The sequence below is a fragment of the Heterocephalus glaber genome, unplaced genomic scaffold (genome assembly GCF_053883595.1).
Source record: "Heterocephalus glaber isolate CG9 unplaced genomic scaffold, H.glaber_assembly_v1.0 deba00001600, whole genome shotgun sequence".
NCBI lineage: Eukaryota > Metazoa > Chordata > Mammalia > Rodentia > Bathyergidae > Heterocephalus > Heterocephalus glaber.
In genome coordinates this window covers 19,811,182-19,830,688 of record NW_028258372.1, presented here as the reverse complement: position 1 = coordinate 19,830,688, position 19,507 = coordinate 19,811,182, and the positions used below count along the sequence as shown (strand labels likewise).

General features: G+C 40.4%; 1 protein-coding gene across 1 annotated transcript in view; it reads left to right on the top strand.

Annotated features, from left to right (window-relative positions):
• The window catches only part of LOC101721507 (protein FAM163A), a 116,675-nt gene that overhangs the window by 87,307 nt on the left and 9,861 nt on the right, over nt 1–19,507 (top strand). Inside the window, exon 2 of the mRNA XM_004853318.4 lies at nt 19,234–19,324. The gene's annotated coding sequence lies outside the window, so the exon portion shown is untranslated. The remainder of the gene's footprint in view (nt 1–19,233; nt 19,325–19,507) is intronic.

Sequence of the window (19,507 nt, the reverse complement as noted above, 5' to 3'; positions counted from 1 at the left end):
AAAAGTAGAGAAATTAATCTAAAGAGGATTCATGGGACAAAAAGGAATTTATAAAACTTTAAAACATTACAGAATGAGTTAAAATTTAAGGAAAAAAATCACATTTTATCATTAACATCCAACTTTTTGCCTATCAATTTCACATGAATTTACATCCAAGTTTGTCCACTTAAACATTTTTCCATATTATGATAAAATCCTCTGAGCTATGTACAACATGCCACTGATTTTCTGTTTTGATATCATTACATATGTTGCTTATTTCCAACTGTGTTATAAATACTACAGTGAAGCTTTTCTTTGATTCTAACCTTTTTCTTATTTTGGATAATTTCCTGGACATATTTCCAGAAATAAGAATATTGGGTCAAATAGTATGAATGTTATTTAAGTAATGTTAGGTATTAATCTCATACATCATTTTTAATATAAATGGAATCTTGGTCTACCTCATTGTCTGTAACAACTGCATGGTGTTCCATGGAAGAACTTTAATTCATATAACTATTCTTCTGCTGATGCAAATTTATCAAGTTTTTGCAATTACAGTCATGTGTTGACTGCATAGTGACATTTTAGTTTATAGTGGACCACATATATAAATGGTGGTCCCATAAGATTATAAAAGAGCTGAAAATTTCCTATGACCTAGTGACACTGTAGCCATTTTAACATCATAGTGCAACACATTATCACATGTTCCCAGTGATGTTGGTATAAACAAAACTATCAAAAGTAGATATCAAACCTATCAAAGTAGATAATGATAGTAAATTACTCTATTACTGGTGCATGTATTTACTATACTATACTTTTAATCATTGTTATAGAATGTAATCCTATTTATTTTTTTAAATTAACTGTAAAACAGTATGGCTTTTTTGTTTGTTTGTTTGTTTGGGGGGGGTTGGTACCAAGGATTGAACTCAGGACCTTGCACTTGCAAGGCAGGTGGCGGCACCACTGAGCTAAATCCCCGGCCCCAACAGTATGTGTATTACACTGGCAGCAGCTCTGTATACCTTGTGTTTACCACAACTCCTGATGGCACCAATAGTCCATGTCAAATGACTATGCCTTTTATACTATACCTATGTTATACCTATGCCTATTATATCTACACCTGTTATACCCCATACATGTTGTATAAGTACATTCTATGATGTTTGCACAATGACAAAATCATATAATGATGCATTTCTCAGAACATATTCCTATGTATGTATGTATGTAGTACTGGGGTTTGAACCCAAGGCCTCACAGATTCTAGGCAAGTACTCTACTACTGACCTACACCCCCAACCCTATATTCCCCTTTTTAAGTGCCACATGACTACAGATAGTACTTTATGAACTAAATTCTCTCCATGATTCTGGTCGCAAACCAAATTGGACAAGAACTGAATCAAATTCAATGGTTAGGATCAATGTTGACCTTACGGGGAAATTTGATTCAGTTTTGTACAGGTATCTGTGCACATTTGCATTTCTGTAGGAGGGATTCATCAGTAGAATTGGCTGGGGCAAGGCAGATGTACCTTTCAAATTTTGATACCTACTATCAAATTGTCCTCAAATCTTCTCTGCCAGTTTATACTCCCATGAACTGTGCTAATGCCACGGCTTTGTCAGTGGCAGCTGATTCCAGAGGGGTCACCCAATAAGAGCCAATAGGAACATTTTGAAGAACATTTATCATTCATGTTCCTATCAGATCCCTTTTCTCCTTTGTGTCTTTTTATACACACACACACACACACACACACTCACACACACTCATTCACTCACACACATTCTATTTGGCTTTGTTAAACTTGCAGAAATGATTTCCTGCCTCAGCCAGTGGTAACTGATTTAAATTTAATTATTCTCCCTTCCCCTATTTGCAGGTCCCATGACAGAAGTCAATCTCCTTTATTATTATTATAATTTATTACTGTTATCTCAAAGCATCTGTTTCTTAGCCAACCCCTTCCTCCTTTACTTCCTTTCTAGTCATCATCTTATTTCTTGATCTTTCCACAATCCCAGAACTCTGACATCTGATAAGCTCTGCACCCACTTTTCTAGAAAAACATCCAGTAGTAACACAAACTTTAAAATTTAGGAAGTTCATAAGTACTAGTCTGGTTTGTTTTACTTTTTTTTTTTTTTCCAACTTTACATAAATTGGCATCTTTCTGTCTCTGTGAGATACTGGTAATTACTATTGATGATTTTTGTTTGGACAAATCATTCTCCTTTATAATCAAAACTACAGGGCCAGGAATTTAGCTCAGTGGTTCCGCCTCCTGCCTTGCAAGCTCAAGGACCAGAGTTTGATCCCCGGTACCCCCCCAAAAAAAACTACAAAGGAAAAAACAAGCTACTCTGTGGCCTTGATTTCTTTAAGGTGTCACATTCAAAGAAAAGCAATTAAGGTTTTTTTTAAGTGAAGATTTTGGAATGGTACCTTAGAGAGGAATTTCATTCATAATATATAATTTTTTTGGCAATACTGGAGTCAAATACAGGATCTTGTGCTAGGCAAGCACTCACTGAGTTATATCCCTAGCCCTTTTTATTTTATTTTGAGATAGGATCTCACTAAGTTACTCCACATCGAATTTGAGATCCTTCTGCCTCAGCTTCCCTAGTAGCTGGGCTAACAGGCATGCACCAAGTACCTGCTAAAAGAAAACCTTTTCAAAATCTTTTCATACCTCCACCTCTCCCACCATCTAGCACAGATAGTGGCTGCCTCCAGCATCCTCCCTGGACCTTCTAGAATGTTCTTCAGATACCTCTCATGCTGGCTTCTTGAAAGCACCTCCTCCTCTTCTCTCACTGTCTACTCAGGTGGCTTAGGCCCTTCTAACTCACATCAATCCAAACAGCCTGGCACCTCCCAGCATACATTCTACGCAAATCTGCCCGATCCAGAAGACAAAGTTTAGCAGAAACCAGAAGAGGGGAAGACCATAAATACTGCATCTTACTATGTTTTCCTATTATCTAAAGGAAGTGTGATGTGCTCCCTTGCTAATCCTCCTGACTTGTTTGCTAGTACATCATCTTGTTCTGGATGTTCCCCATCCCCCTGGGGTTCCCACATGCAGTTTTCAACCCTTCTTTCAGTCTGACTCAGGTGCTCCTGGATAAAATGGGGCTCCTTTCTGCCATCTCCTCTCTGTGGGAAGAGTTAGAAACTGTAGTTTAGAACCAGCATTAAACTCCTCAAGTGTGGCTACCAGTGTGGAGTGGCACAGATTCTAAAAGCCATCACAGGACTGTCCCCCTGCCAGGGAAATCAAAGTGTGTAATTCAGACAGACAGAAATTGGTTGAGATGGGAAGAATTAATTCAAGAGAGCTATTTACAGGACAGTGACTACAGTTCATAACAATATATTATATACAGATGCTTCTTGCTTAACGATCAAGTTCTGTTCCTGTGACTAGATCATTAAATAAGTTGGTCACTAAATGAGGAATTGTATATAGTATGTACATTACAATATTCAGAACAAAGAAATAGTCAAAGGAAATTCCAACTTGAAGACTTACATGCAGTACTGTACTGTACAACAGAACATAAAACTACAGAACTGTACAGTACAATCAACAAAAATTATAGCACTGTATAAAAAAGGTGTACTGTACCAAAAAAGATATTGAGGTTCTATAAACAGGATGTACAGAACTATAAAAAAAATGGGTCATAAGGGCCAGGGATTTAGCTCAGTGGTTTCACCGCCTGCTGCGCAAGCGCAAGGACTGAGTTTGATCCCTGGTACCAAAAAAAAAAAAAAAAGTGGGTCATAAGTCTGAGCAGCAGGTTTAACAGTGCACCTCAGTCAAAAGTGTGAACACACACAAAAAAAGTGTGAACAGTTGTTAAACAGGAGGGCTGTTAAACAAGAAAAACCTGTACTTGAAAATTGCTAAGAGAGTAGATTTTAAGTGTACTCACCACAAAAAACATGAGTGTATGAGGTAATGTATATGTTAATTAGCTTGATGTAGTCATTCCACAATGTATACATGTTTCAAAATATATTTGTCAGTTAAAAAATAAAATCTTAAAAAAGATATGTAGAGATACAAATGCTGTTTTCTTTTTCTTTTTTTTTTTAAATTAAATTCTTTTATTGGTACATTGTAGGTATACAACACAATTACATTTCTCATTGGGAATTGTACCTTTACATAATGCATCTTGGTTCTTATTTTTTCCCCATTCCTAGCCCTCCCTTCATGCCCTCCACCCTTCCCTATTTACAAAGACTTTATTTTCATTTTTTCCATTTCTCAGCATTTTTCCTTTCCCTTCTTTCCTTTCCCCTGCCCCTCCCACTACTCCTACCCCTTTGGACCTTTTCTTCCTATTTTACATTTTCGATTATTCATTCTAATCATTGGTACATTTTAGGTATACAATATAATGACATTCATCATTGGAAATTTGCACCTTCACATAGTCTCTCTTGGTTCTTATTTTTCACCCTTGCCCAGCCCTCCCTTCAACCCCTCCATTCCTCCCTATTTACAAAGATTTTGTTTCTGTTTTTCCATTTTCTCATATTAATCCCATTCCCTTCTATCCTTTCCTCTAGCCCTCCCACTTCCTTCCCCTTTGCCCCTTTTCTTCCTATTTCACATGACCTATTATACATTTAGTCCTTATTCACACTTTCAGTTTCTCACACCAGAGAAACTATTTGGAATTTATTCATGTGTGTCCTATTTATTTCACTTAGGAGTATCGCCTCAATGTGCATCCACTTAGCTATAAATGTCTCTAATTTCTCATTTTTTATGGCTGAGTAGTACTCCATTTTATAAAAAACCCCACATTTTCTTTATCCAGTCTCCAGTTGATAGGCATTTGGGCTGTTTCCAAGGTTTAGCTATTACAAACTATGCTGCTATGAACATGGGCACACATATATCTCTGTGGTATGATTCTTTTAATTCTTTGGGGAAGATCCCCAGCAGTGGAATAGCGGGGTCAAATGGGACTTCCAGTCCTAGTTCTTTGAGGTATCTCCATACTGATTTCCACAGTGGTTGCACCAGTCTACACTCCCACCAGCAGTGGAGCAGGGTTCCTCTTTCCCCACAGCCCTGCCAGCATTTGTTCTTGGTTGATTTCATGATAGCAGCCATTCTTTCTGGAGTGAAGTGGAATCTCAGCGTTGTTTTCATTTGCACCTCTCGAATGACCAGTGATGTTGAACATTTTTTCATGTATTTATTTGCTATTTCTACTTCTTTGTCTGAGAAATGTCTGTTCATTTCAGATGCCCATTTTTGGATTGGGTCTTTAAATTTGGTCTGATTCATATTGTATACCTAAAATGTACCAATAAACCTAATGAATAAAAAAAAACCTTTTTTCTTAAAAAAATGTTTATTCCAACTTAACACTCTGCAAGAAACATTGTATTATTAAAAAAGAAACATTGTATTAGAATTTATTGCTCCTTAATCCCATATTTTATTGTTTAACATTTCTCTATTTTATTTCTCCAAGAAATAACAAAAAAATTATTGATAGACATATAAATAGTTGCAACTTAAATGTTTAGGTTTATATTGGCAGTCCTGTATAAAGAACTTACCCCAGTCTAAATAAACCTATTAAGATAAGTAAAAAAAAGAAATCCACCAGCTTTTCTGACCACTAGAAATCAATAAGAAAAACTGCTGGGTGTGGTAATCCCAGTGATTTGGGGCTGAGGCAGTGAACCTGGGCAACTTAATGACTTAGTAAGAGCCTGTCTCAAAATTTAAAAAGGGATGGGGAACTCATTGCAAAGGCCCTGAGTTCTGTCCTTTGTACTGAAAAAAACACCCACCCCAAAACGTTTTTAGAAATCATACAAATACATAGAAATCACACAACAGGGCCGGGGATTTAGCTCAGTGGTTTTGTCGCCTGCTGCGCAAGCGCAAGGACCTGAGTTCGATCCCTGGTACTAAAAAAAAAAAAAAGAAAGAAAAAAAGAAATCACACAACTAACTTTTTTTTTTTTTTGTACCAGGGATGAACTCGGAACCTTATACTTGCAAGGCAGGCAGCGGAACCAGCGAGCTAAATCCGTAGCCCACACAACTAATTTTTTTTTTTTAAGGTACTGGGGATCGAACTCGGGTTCTTGAACTTGCTCAGCAGGCAGTGAAACCACTGAGCTAAATCCCCGGCCCTGCAACTAACTTTTGAAGCACCAATGGATCAAGATAAAATCAAGAAATTTAAAAATTTCTTGAAATAAGTGAAAATGGAGATACAACATACCAACCCCTATGGGATACAGCCAAAGCAATACTAAGAAGGAAGTTTACAGCAATCAATGTCTACATTAAAAAGTTTAATAATTTGAAATGTATCACTTCCTCTCAAGGTACTAGAAAACAAGAACAAGCCAAACTCAAGATTAGTAGAAGAAAAGGAATAATAAAAATCACAGGAGAAATAGGTACAAGAGGGACTAAAAAACAATATAAAAGATCAAAACAAAAGTCTGGTTATTCAAATGAGAAAATGACAAATCCTTAACTAGACAAAGGAGAGAAAAGCCTCTAATAAATAAAATAAGAGATGAAAAGGGAGAAATTACAACTGACACTACAGAAATATAAAGGATCTTTAGAGATTATTATAAACAACTATAGGGCAACAAATTTGATAACTTGGAAGAAACAGGCAAATTTATAGACACATACACCTTATCAAGACTGAATCCTGAAGAAATAGAAAATCTGAACAGACCAATAACAAGTAATGAGATTGAATCAGTAATATAATGCTCCCATCAAAGAAAAGCCAGGACCAGATGGCTTCACTGTGGAATTCTACCATATATTAAAAGGAGAATATCAATTGTCCTTAAGTTATTCTAAAAAATAGAAGAGGAAGAAATTCTTCCAAAAACTTTCTTGGAGGCCAGCTTTACTGTGATACAAAAAGCAAATTAGAGGGCCAGGAATTTAGCTCAGTGGCACTGTGCCTGCTTCGAAAGTGCAAGGTCCTGAGGTCCTGAGTTTGATCCCCTGTACCACAAAAAGACAACAAACAAACAAAACAAATTAGGAAACAACAAAAAAGAAAAGTACAGGCCAGTATCTTTGATGAACATAGATGCAGAAATCCCCAACAAAATACTAGCAAACTGAATGGAACAGCACATTAAAAGATTACTCACCAGGGGATTTAGCTCAGTAGTTCCGCCAACTGCCTTGAAAGCACAAGGTCCCGAGTTCAATCCCCAGTACCAAAAAAAAAAAAAAAAAAGATTACTCACCAGAGTCAAACAAAACTCATCCCAGGGTTGTACAGAAATCAATGAATATGGTACCATATCAACAGAATGAAGGACAAAAACCATATCAGTCATCTCAATTATGGTAGAAAAGGCATTTGATGAAACTAAATATCCCTTCCTAATAAAAATGCTGGACAAATTAGGTATAGAAGGTATGTACAAGCCAACAGGTAAGATTATATATACTGAATGGGGAAAAACTGAAAGCTTTCTCTCTAAGATCTGAAACAAGAAAAGGCTATCCATTTCCATCACTGTTATTTAATATAGTCCTGGAAGTCTTAGGGTAATCAGGCAAAAGAAAGAAATACTGAAAGGCAACAGAAGTGGAAAAGAAGTCAAATTGTCTGTTTGCAGATGACATGACCTTATACATGAACCTCCCCCTCCCAATCCTGAGAGCTATTAGAAATAATAAATGAATTCAGCAAAGGTTCAGGATACAAATATCAACATACAAAAATAGTAGCACTGCTTTATGCCACTAGCAAAATATCTGAAACAGAAATGAAGAAAGCAATCCTATTATGACAATTACAAAAAATTGCCTAGGAAAAGTCCTCAAAAGCACAGGAAATAATAGCAAGAATAGATAAATTAGATAGATTACACCAAACTAAGAATTTGCAAAGCAAAGGAAACAACAGAATGCAGAGGTAACTTACACTATGGGGGAAAATATTTGGAAACTATCTGACAAAGGGTTGATATCTAGAATATATAAGGAACACAATAGCAAAAACTCAATAGCAAAAAAAAAAAAAAAAAAATTAAAAATAGGCAATAGGCTGGGTGCAGTGGCACATACCTATAATCCCAGCTACTTGAAGGACAGGCAAGAGGATCACAAGTGTGTGTGAGCCCAACCAGGGAAATTTAGTGAGACCTTGTCTCAAAAATTTTAAAAAGGGGGGAACTGGGGATGTAACTCAGTGTGAAGACCCTGGATTCAATTCCTAGCACTACAAAAACAAAGCAAAACAGCACAACAAAAACCATGACCAATAGATCTACCTGGATATTGCTTACAAAAAGAGAGACAGATTGTCTTCAGATACATGAAAAAATGCTTAACATCAGCTGGGCATGGTGGCTCAAAATAAAAAGTAAAAAAAAGGTTGAGAATGTAGCTCAGTGTGAAGGCCCTGGATTCAATCCCTAGCACCCCCTCAAAACTGCCAAAACAAAACAAAAAAAAAGCCGCAACATCACTAAATGCAAATGAAAACCACACTAATCAGGAAAATGCAAATGCACATGCATGCGTGTGCCTAAGTCAGCTGCACATCACAACATATTCTCAACCCATTCTCTGGATATTTTTTTAAAGTTCCAAGTTAAGTTCTTCTAAAAATAGGCCTATTTGACTATTAGAGTCAGAATTCTTATGTGTAGAGAGAGAAAAACTAAGAAAACAGCATTTGTAACTGAAATCCTTCACACTAAAATCAGGAACAAGACAAGGATGTCCACTATCACCACTCTTGTTCAATATAGTTCTGGAAACATTAGCCACGACAATTAGACAAGAGAAAGAAATCAAAGGAATAAAGATAGGTAATGAAGAAGTCAAATTGTCATTATTTGCAGATGACATGATACTCTACATAGAAGACCCCAAGAACTCCACCAAAAGTCTTCTACACTTAATAACCAAATTCAGTCAAGTAGCTAGTTACAAGGTTAACACACAAAAATCAATAGCTTTCCTCTACACCAATGACAGACTCACTGAGAGAGAAATAGGGCAAATAATTCCTTTCACAATAGCATCCAAAAAACTGAAATACCTAGGAATCAACCTAACAAAATAAATCAAAGACCTCTTCTTTGAAAACTATGCCACTCTGAAAAGAGAGATTGAAGATGATATCAGAAAATGGACAGACATCCCCTGCTCCTGGGTAGGAAGGATTAATATAGTGAAAATGGCCATACTTCCAAAACTGCTATATAGATTTAATGCAATTCCACTTGAGATCCCAGCAGCACACTTCATGGACCTTGAGAAAACAATCCAAAAATTCATTTGGAACAAGAAGAGACCCAGAATAGCAAAAGCAATTCTAGGTAACAGAGACATGGCAGGGGGTATCACAATCCCCAACCTGAAACTATACTACAAAGCTACTGTGATAAAATCAGCATGGTACTAGCAAAGAAACAGACTTGAGGACCAGTGGAACAGATTAGAAGATGCAGAAACAACACCAGACACACTAGCCATCTCATCTTTGACAAAGGAGTCAAACACCCTCACTGGAGGAAAGATAGCCTCTTTAATAAATGGTGCTGGAAAAATTTGGTTTCAACTTGCCAAAGACTAAAACTAGACCTGTATCTCTCACCATGCACTAAACTAAAACCAAAATGGATTAAAGATCTAAATATTAAAATAGAAACTGAACCAGTTGGAACAGAGGTTAGGTAGAACTCTTGAAGACATCGGTGTAGGAAAAGATTTTATGAACAAAACCTCAGTTGCCCATGAACTAGCACAAACAGTCAACAAGTGGGATCTCTTCTTATTAAAAGGCTTCTGCACAGCAAGAGAAACCACCAGCAGTGTGAACAGACAACCCACAATGTGGGAAAAAATCTTCACCTGCTCTTCCTCAGACAAAGGTCTACTATCTCGAATCTATAAAGAACTGAAAAAGATTAGACGTCCCAAATTTAAAGACCCAGTCCAAAAATGGGCATCTGAAATGAACAGAAATTTCTCAGACAAAGAAGTAGAAATAGCAAATAAATACATGAAAAAATGTTCAACATCACTGGTCATTCGAGAGGTGCAAATGAAAACAACGCTGAGATTCCACTTCACTCCAGAAAGAATGGCTGTTATCATGAAATCAACCAAGAACAAATGCTGGCAGGGCTGTGGGGAAAGAGGAACCCTGCTCCACTGCTGGTGGGAGTGTAGACTGGTGCAACCACTGTGGAAATCAGTATGGAGATACCTCAAAGAACTAGGACTGGAAGTCCCATTTGACCCCGCTATTCCACTGCTGGGGATCTTCCCCAAAGAATTAAAAGAATCATACCACAGTGATATATGTGTGCCCATGTTCATAGCAGCATAGTTTGTAATAGCTAAACCTTGGAAACAGCCCAAATGCCCATCAACTGGAGACTGGATAAAGAAAATGTGGGGTTTTTTATAAAATGGAGTACTACTCAGCCATAAAAAATGAGAAATTAGAGACATTTATAGCTAAGTGGATGCACATTGAGGCGATACTCCTAAGTGAAATAAATAGGACACACATGAATAAATTCCAAATAGTTTCTCTGGTGTGAGAAACTGAAAGTGTGAATAAGGACTAAATGTATAATAGGTCATGTGAAATAGGAAGAAAAGGGGCAAAGGGGAAGGAAGTGGGAGGGCTAGAGGAAAGGATAGAAGGGAATGGGATTAATATGAGAAAATGGAAAAACAGGAACAAAATCTTTGTAAATAGGGAGGAATGGAGGGGTTGAAGGGAGGGCTGGGCAAGGGTGAAAAATAAGAACCAAGAGAGACTATGTGAAGGTGCAAATTTCCAATGATGAATGTCATTATATTGTATACCTAAAATGTACCAATGATTAGAGTGAATAATCGATAATGTAAAATAGGAAGAAAAGGTCCAAAGGGGTAGGAGTAGTGGGAGGGGCAGGGGAAAGGAAAGAAGGGAAAGGAAAAATGCTGAGAAATGGAAAAAATGAAAATAAAGTCTTTGTAAATAGGGAAGGGTGGAGGGCATGAAGGGAGGTCTAGGAATGGGGAAAAAATAAGAACCGAGATGCATTATGTAAAGGTACAATTCCCAATGAGAAATGTAATTGTGTTGTATACCTACAATGTACCAATAAAAGAATTTAATTTTAAAAAAATCAACCAATAACAGGGCCCGGGATTTAGCTCAGTGGAGCCATGCCTGCCATGCATGGGCAAGGTCCTGAGTTTGATCCCTGGGACCCAGGAATAAGAAAAGAAAAGAAATCAACCAATAACAAATGCTGGCAGGGTTGTGGGGGAAAAGGAACCCTTCTCCACTGCTGGGAGTGTAGACTGGTGCAGCCACTGTGGAAATCAGTATGGAGAGACCTCTAAAAACTAGGATTAGAGGTCCCATTTGACTCAGCTATTCCCCAGCTGGGTATCTTCCCAAAAGAATTAAAAGAATCATACCACAGTAATATACGCGCACCCATGTTTATAGCAGCAGTTTATAATAGCTAAATATTGGAAACAGACCAAATGCCCATCAACTGGTGACTGGATAAAGAAGATGTGGGGTTTTTTTTATAAAATGGAGTACTACTCCACCATAAAAAATGAAAAACTAGAGACGTTTATAGCTAAATGGGTGCACATTGAGGCCATACTCAAGTGAAATAAATAGGACACGCATGTGTAAATACTGAATAGTTTCTCTGATGTGAGATACTGAAATTGTAAATAAGGATCAAAATGTATAATAGATAATGTGAAATAGGAAGAAAAGGTCCAAAGGGGAAAGGGAAGAAGAAGTGGGGGGCAAAGGAAAGAAGAGAAGGAAAAAATATGAGAAAAGAAAAAAATGGAGCCGGGGATTTAGCTCAGTGGTTTCACCGCCTGCTTCGCAAGCGCAAGGACCCAAGTTCAACCCCCAGTACAAAAAAAAAATGGAAACAGAGTATTTGTAAATAGGTAGGGGTGAAGGGGTTGAACAGAAGGCAGGGGAATGGGGACAAAAATAAGAACCAAGGTACATCACGTAAAGGTACAAATCCCCAGTGATGAATGTCATCATACTGTATACCTAGAATGCTATTTCAATTTTTAAAAATTTATTGAAATTTATTTTGTGTTCTATTATATGATCTATACTAGAGAAGGTTCCATGTGCTAATGAGAAAAATGTGTATTAGGAAGCTGTTGGATGGCATGTTGCTGTAGAATTTTGTTAGATTCATTTCGTCTAGGGTACAAGTTAACTCTGCTGTTCCTTTGCCGATTTTCTGTGTGGATCATCTGTCTAATACTGAAAGCAAAATGTTAAAGTCCCCAGTTAGTCTTGTATTGGAGTCTATCTCTCCTTTTAAGTCTATTAATATTTGCTTTATACATTAGGGTGCTCTAATATTGGGTGCATATATATTTGACCTTTTTTTCTTTTTTACTTTTTTGGGGGGTTTGGTGGTGGGGGGGGTTGGTACCAGGGATTGAACTCGGGTCCTTGCACTTGCACAGCAGGTGGTGAAACCACTGAGCTAAATCCCCAGCCCTGGGTGCATATATATTTTGAACTGTGATGACTTTTGTCTCTTTTTACTGCTTTTCATTTAAATGTGATAAAAGTATAGCTGCTGCTACTTTCTTCTGGTTTCCATTTGCATGGAACATCTTGGTCTATCCCTTTACCTTTAGTCTATGTGTGTCTTCAGAAGTGAAGTTTCTTCAAAACAACATATAGTTAGAAAAAAAAAAAATATATATATATATATAGTTAGATGTTATTTTTTTCATCCATTCAGTCACTCTGTCATTTAGCTGGAGAATGTAATCCACTTACATTCAGGATAATTATGGATAGGTAAGGTCTTATCTCAGCCATTATATAACTTATTTTATAGTTCTGTTGTAGTTCTTCCTCTCTTATGGTCTTCCTTTGTCATTAAATGATTTACTGTAGTAGTGTGTTTTAATTCCTTGCATATAATTTTTAATTTTTCTATTATAGAACTTTGTTATATTATTACCATAAGGCTTACAAAAACATCTTTTAGTCTTAATAAGCTATTTCAAAATACTAGCGATTTAATAGTGATCATAAAGCTATCAAAAGAAACCAAAAAATAAAAACAGACAAGGAATACGAGTACTCTATATTTGCGCTCTTATCCTCTCTACATTTTGAACTGTTTTTTCAAGTACTGGGGATTAAACCCAGGGCCTTTACATTGTGCTACATCCCCAGCCCTTTTTAAATTTTTTTATTGTGAAACAGGGTCTTGCTGAGTCACTAAATTACTCAAGCTGGGCTCGAACTTGCCATCTGTCTGCCTCAACTTTCCAAAGTGCTAGGATTAGAGGCATATGCCACCACATCCAAGTCTGTTTGGCTTGTTTTTAATTGCTTCCATCTCTCTTTCTCTGTTAGAGTATTGAAACGTTTCTGTTTTCTTCAACATTGTTGGATTTTTCTTAAATTCTATATTATAGAGGCCTCCATACTGATTACTATCAGTTTCTGACACTGCATTTTGAGTTTAGGTGAGGTCATGGTTTCCTGGAAGCTTTTGATTCTTGGTGTGAAAAGAAAAGGTCCAAAGGGGTAGGGATAGTGGGAGGGGCAGGGGAAAGGAAAGAAGGGAAAGGAAAAATGATGAGAAATGGAAAAAATGGAAATAAAGTCTTTGTAAATAGGGAAGGGTGGAGGAGGTGAAGGGAGGACTAGGAATGGGGAAAAAATAAGAACCAAGATGCATCATGTAAAGGTACAATTCCCAATGAGAAATGTAATTGTGTTGTATACCTACAATGTACCAATAAAAGAATTTACTAAAAAAAAAAAAAAGGTTGTTTATTTTCTGTAAGCCTATAGTCACTCCCAGCACCCAAATCCAAATTTGCCAGGAGTCTGTTGGTGGTATGGTGTCATTGTTTCAATAGGAGAGGGCAATTCAAGCCCAAGTTTGTCCCAAATGCTCTGTTGGTATATTGTTCAGGAGAAAAAAAAAAAAGGAGAGTGCCTGGAAGAGAGTAGTCTATTCCCACAAACTGCCTCTGGGCTTAGACTCAGATGCCTCATCCACACTTAGCTTGTAATCAGGCACTGTGGGATTCTCCTCAGCTCTGGGCAGAGTGACTGAGAATGGACCTGACCCCATAGCCTGCCACAACTCTGGGGTAGGACCAACACCCGCATTACTGTGGGTTGCCTGTTGCTGAGATGGATGTGTGGCCCAAGACTGCTGCAGCCAGACACAAGTGATGCTAGCTACAATAGAAGTCCCATATACAGGAGCCGTATGTCTTCCCCTGACACAGGGGCTTTTCTAGAATCTCTGTCCCAGGCAGGCCTGGGGATGAAGGCCATTAGGATCTTCCCAGGGGTAAGTTTCACCAGCTTAGCACTGAGTTCCAGGGCAAAGTCTTGTGTTTACTATTCTGCCCTAACCCAATGAAAGGGTCTTGCAGTACACTCTACTGTTCAAGTTTGGGGCAGTGATAGTAAAGACAGTCCTTTGCCCACCTGGGCTGACACTAAGCTGGTTCATGATTGAGTCTCAGACCTGCTAGAACCTGCACAGTCTTGTGATACACCAGGGTCCTTGTTGCAGATGGCAGAGATTCAGGCTGAAACAGAGTCATCTCAAGGGTGCAGGTCCTTGCCTGACACTGGGGCAAGTCTAAAGCTTCATTTGTAAGCACTTAGCCTGGCAATGACTGTGTTGCCCAAGGTTGGGAGATGGGTGGTAGAGACATTCCCTTCGTCCCTAAGGCTTCCACTAAGCTAGGTCACTGGGTCACTCCGAGTCTCATAGCCTCAGTGAACTGGTCAGTCTGGAGGGAATGGGGGTAATGTGCCCTGAGGCTACTCCAAGGCTGTAAATGAAAACTGCAGAAACTTGAGTCTGTTCTGCTGGCACACAGGTCTCTGTGTGATGCTGAAGCCAGTCTGGAGACTTCATCTGTGAGCCCTGGCCTGTGTATGGGGCCTTCCGTTCCTACTGAATGCTAGATCTGGCAGTGGGCTCCATGACAAAGCCCTGTGCTAGCTTTCCTGCCCTGCTCCCCCACAGGTAGAATCTTGTTACCTGCTCTGTCTCCAGAGGTTGGAGGAAAAGAGATGGAAGCTGTCAGCCACAAGGCCTAACACGGTTCCAGCAGCTCAGTCCCCTGGGTACTGGCCTGGTGGTAGGAGTCATGGAGTCTGCCCAGCACTGAGTTGCACAGTGGTGGGCCTGGTACTGGATTGCAAGCCTTAAAGCCTGGCCCTAATTCCCTTTCCCTTCCTTGTGGAAGGCATCTCTCTGCCCTGGGCTGCCTGGGGCTGGGGGAAGGGTGGCACAGGCACCTCTCTCCTTCCTGCCATCTTCAATTTGTTTCTTTTTTTTCCCTTCCTTTTTCATTTTAGTATTACAGTGGACCCTTAACTTATGAACTCAACTCATTCTCGAGGGCTGGTTGTAACTCAAGTTGGTCAACTGAACGCTCAGGCTTCTCTACACAGCCTTCAAAGCCTATCTCCTGTATACAGGCAGATCTCAGGATCTTTAGAGAGACATTGGCCCAGGATTTCTCAGTTGACCCCAGACAGAAAAGGATGTTCTAATATTCCTTCCAGAACTCTTAACAGGTTAAATCTGTATAACAGCATCTGGCATTCCGGTCGTAACTCAAGACTTTGTAAGTTAAAACTAAAATGCCAGTTATGACCCAAATTGTTCATATGTCAGGCCGATTGTAGCTTGAGGGTCCACTGTACACTAAAACTAGGTACTTGGTCTCTCATCTGATTTCCTTAGCTCCTGTGAAGGTACTTGGTGAAGGCATAATAGATGTTCAAGATGGTGTGTATGTGGGGAGACCTCACTGCATGATCCTGCTCAGCTACTTTCCTCACTCTGTTTTCTTGTTACCCTTTGGGGTTGCCCCTTTTATGACTCTCCTGCCAATGGCCCATTATTACATTGATGTCTTTGCCTCTTGATGACTTGTGAGGAACCCTTGTACCTCCTAGAGAAGCCCTTTTCTCAAACAGTGAACACCTGTGTGCTACTGTGGACGTAGTGACCATCTCTTCCCATCCTGGAAGTCAGGGCTTGGTAAGGGGCACAAGTAAAATCAAAGTAGAGATGCTTTCACTTTATCACCCTTTGCCAGACTTGCCTGAGGACTGCAGCCCAGGAAGATAGGTAATGAAGGGAAAGGTTCTTCTTGGGAGCTGCTAACCTGGTGTGTCAATTTCACAAGTTAATAAATAATTGGAGACGGCCTAATTGCACCGGAAAAAAACTTGAGATTGTCCAGTACTTAGGCTCCACTCAATTAACTTGTGTTCCTAAGGGGGCTGAGCAAAGAGCAGGGGGCAGTGATCCTTAATTACATGTGCTGGTACCAGCTGCAGCCGACATTTCCTTCCAGCATTCACCAAAGCAGTGAGGTGAGGTGACTCTACTGCCAAGAGTTTGAAGTCTCTGAAGGCCAGGGGCAGTCCAGAGGGAACAGAGGATTCCTGGCCTAATAGAGTGAGAAATGTTCTGTCAAGGTGGCTTTTAAAGTCCCTTCCCAGCCTCTGTTAGAAAACAACCTATAAGGTCCTCCCATCCTGGCCCCTTTATTGGCTCCATCCCCCCAGGCTAATGTGCCTTAGGCTCTTCTCAGACTTCCCACTTCCTCCTGACTCTGGCCCATTTCCCCCAAGGACACAGAACCCAGGGCTCTTATCAAGGGCAGCAGATGATGCTACAGTACTACCCTTACTGCCTAGAGACTGAAATCCTCCTGAAGACCTGCCTTTTGGCATCATTTCCCAAAAGGGCCAGATGGTAAAGTGCAGCCCTTCTAACAATACAGATTCCTGGGCCCCACCACTGTAAGTGCTGCTTCAGGAAACCTGCAGTCTCTGCTTTTTAACTTGTGGTCCAGGTGATTGTTCCCATCAAGCCAATTTGAGAGATGCTACTTCAGGGGATACCTTCGCTCCTGGTGAAATAGCTGTAGATCTTCTGCAAAGAGAGACAGTACCCTAGGGTCAGGACACTGCACTCCCAGTGCCTCTGCAGCTCCACCTCTGTCTTGCTGTGTTTGGTCCAGCAAGTCATTTGTCCTCTTCAATAAGAAAATAAAGGTATTGACCAGATATCTTAGAGTCCTTACATTTCCATGGATCACTTTTTCTATAAGTAACTGATATGTTAAGCAAGCATGTTGCATGGTTTGTACTTTAAAAGCAACTTTTTCCACCAAGAATCCCTTTACTTCAAAATGTGTTCAATGGGAGAAATCTTCCCCTGCCATACAAAAAATTTGGGTGAACTACACTGTATTGTTTTGAATTTACTCTTAGGTAATAGTTACTCTTATAGTTAAATTATACATGCAGTCTTAACTCAGAAATTAGAATTCTAATCATGACTAATAAGCAATACACTCCCAATCTGGCAGTGTTACTCTTCTCCTTTCCTCCAGCTTGGATCTGGTTCAGGCTGGAAGTGCTTGGGAGGTGGGCCACATCCATTCCTTTGCAGTCTGTATTTGCTTTTCCCTTCCACCCGCAAACCTCAAAGCTGTCTCACTTCCTGCCAGGACAGAAATTGTGGGTTCCTATTGGTTAGAGATCTGGGAGGAACTTAAACTAGCTCTTGCTTCTTGAATTTGGGTGGGGGAAATCTCCTGAAACTCTCTCCTTCAGCACACCATCCCTTGTAACCCCTTACTCAACCCCAGGGCATTTGGGGGCCACCTCCAGCCTCTTCTTACCATTGAATGAAACAGCCTCATGTCAGCCCATGGCCCTTTCCTTCCTTGGGGGTTGAAGGAAGGAATCCAAAACTCAGCAACAGGTCTCGCCAAGGAAATCTTGCTCACCAAATTATTGACCCACCTATATTTTAGGGGGGGAGGGGAACCCTGAAACAGATGTTCTTAACAATCCAACTGTACAGTTTGCACATAGCTCTGGGGAAGAGGGACCTGTCCTCAATTCTCTTTTTTTTGTTTTGTTTTGTTTTTGGTACCGGGGATGGAACTCAGGACCTTGCGCTTTCGAGGCAGGCAGCGGAAACACTGAGCTAAATCCCCAGCCCCTTAAATTCTCTTTAGTCTTCTGACTTCTAACTTTTGGAATCTCATAACGTGGACAGGAAGAACTCTACTCTAACCTCCAGACATGCAGGACTACAGTTTAATGAGAGTGACAGCATTTTTGAGAAGAGGAAGCCTGGATACCCAGAGCACAGGAGGCAGGAGCCAGGAGCCAGATAAAGGCCTAGATGGAGAAGGAAGGTCAATATGCTGACAGGACCACATGATGGATCACCTACTTCCTTTACAATCTTTCCTGAGCTCTACACCTGAGTCCTGCACTGAGATACGTACTAATGCTTGAGGCACTAATGTCTGTCCTTAGACCTCTAGCTTTGGCTGAGCCAGAGAACCTCAAGGGGGTCAACTCTGTCCTTTCAGAAGATGGCTCTGTGGCTGTGGTCAATGACCAGGTCCCCTCCCTACTACAAACAGCCAGGGTCTTCTCCTCAGGACAACTGCCACATCACATGGTATCCTGCCTCTCCTCAACCCCACATACAGCCCAGACTCTTCTAAATAATAGTGGGTGGATATTGAGGGGACATTAAAGAGACCCCATAATTAGCTGACACTGGCTTCCTGGATGTGTCAGTGGGGTCCTGCCTCCCGTTCTTCTATGAGCAAGTCAACCTGAACTTACTCATCTGACTCCAATTGGCTTGTTTGGCCTGAAGGAAGTCAGGATATCAGATAAAGGAGTGTGTGACTCTGAGCACTGGAAGAAAAAGGCCCAGGGATCAGTGGAGAAGGGGATGGGAAAGAGATACATGGGACCAATCATTCAGGCAACCAAGGATGATCTGAGCTCTTTAGTGGAGTGTGAAGAGGTGGATGGGCTCCCTTCCCCTCTGAGCCTCTGTGCTCTTGGCCAGAATGCCACTGCTGCGTTAGGCAAGGGTTCCAAACAGCCACACTGAGGAAAGGAGATGAGGATGGGATCAGACATGACCCTACAAGTTCTCTCCCCAGGTTCTCAGAGTGGGAGCCTTACAAGCCAAGGCAACCAGAGAGGACAAGAAGCAAAGAAGCCCTTTGGAGACCTCCACCCTAGAGTTCTGGAGTCACAACCTGGTGCCTGCTCCAGCTCCAGCCAGTCTTCCACATCCAGCTCACACTGACCTTCTCCTCTTTTCTTTGGTAGGGACTGATGCCCTTGGCCATGACGCCCCCCAACTGCTGTCTGCTCAGGCACAGCCTGAGTGACTGAGCCACTGCTGTTTCAGCTATTTCATGTAAGTATTTTCGCAGGGGCCAACTGGCTCTTCCCCAGAAGAAAGTGTCTGGGCCCAGAGTAGGGAGGAATCAGGGTGGGGAGGGAGCTTCAGAAAGTCCTGGCCACAGAGAGAAGGGCCTCGGTATTCTTTCATGGACATTAGGTTTGTCCCCTTGAGCCACCCCAGCCCAAGTTGGCCACC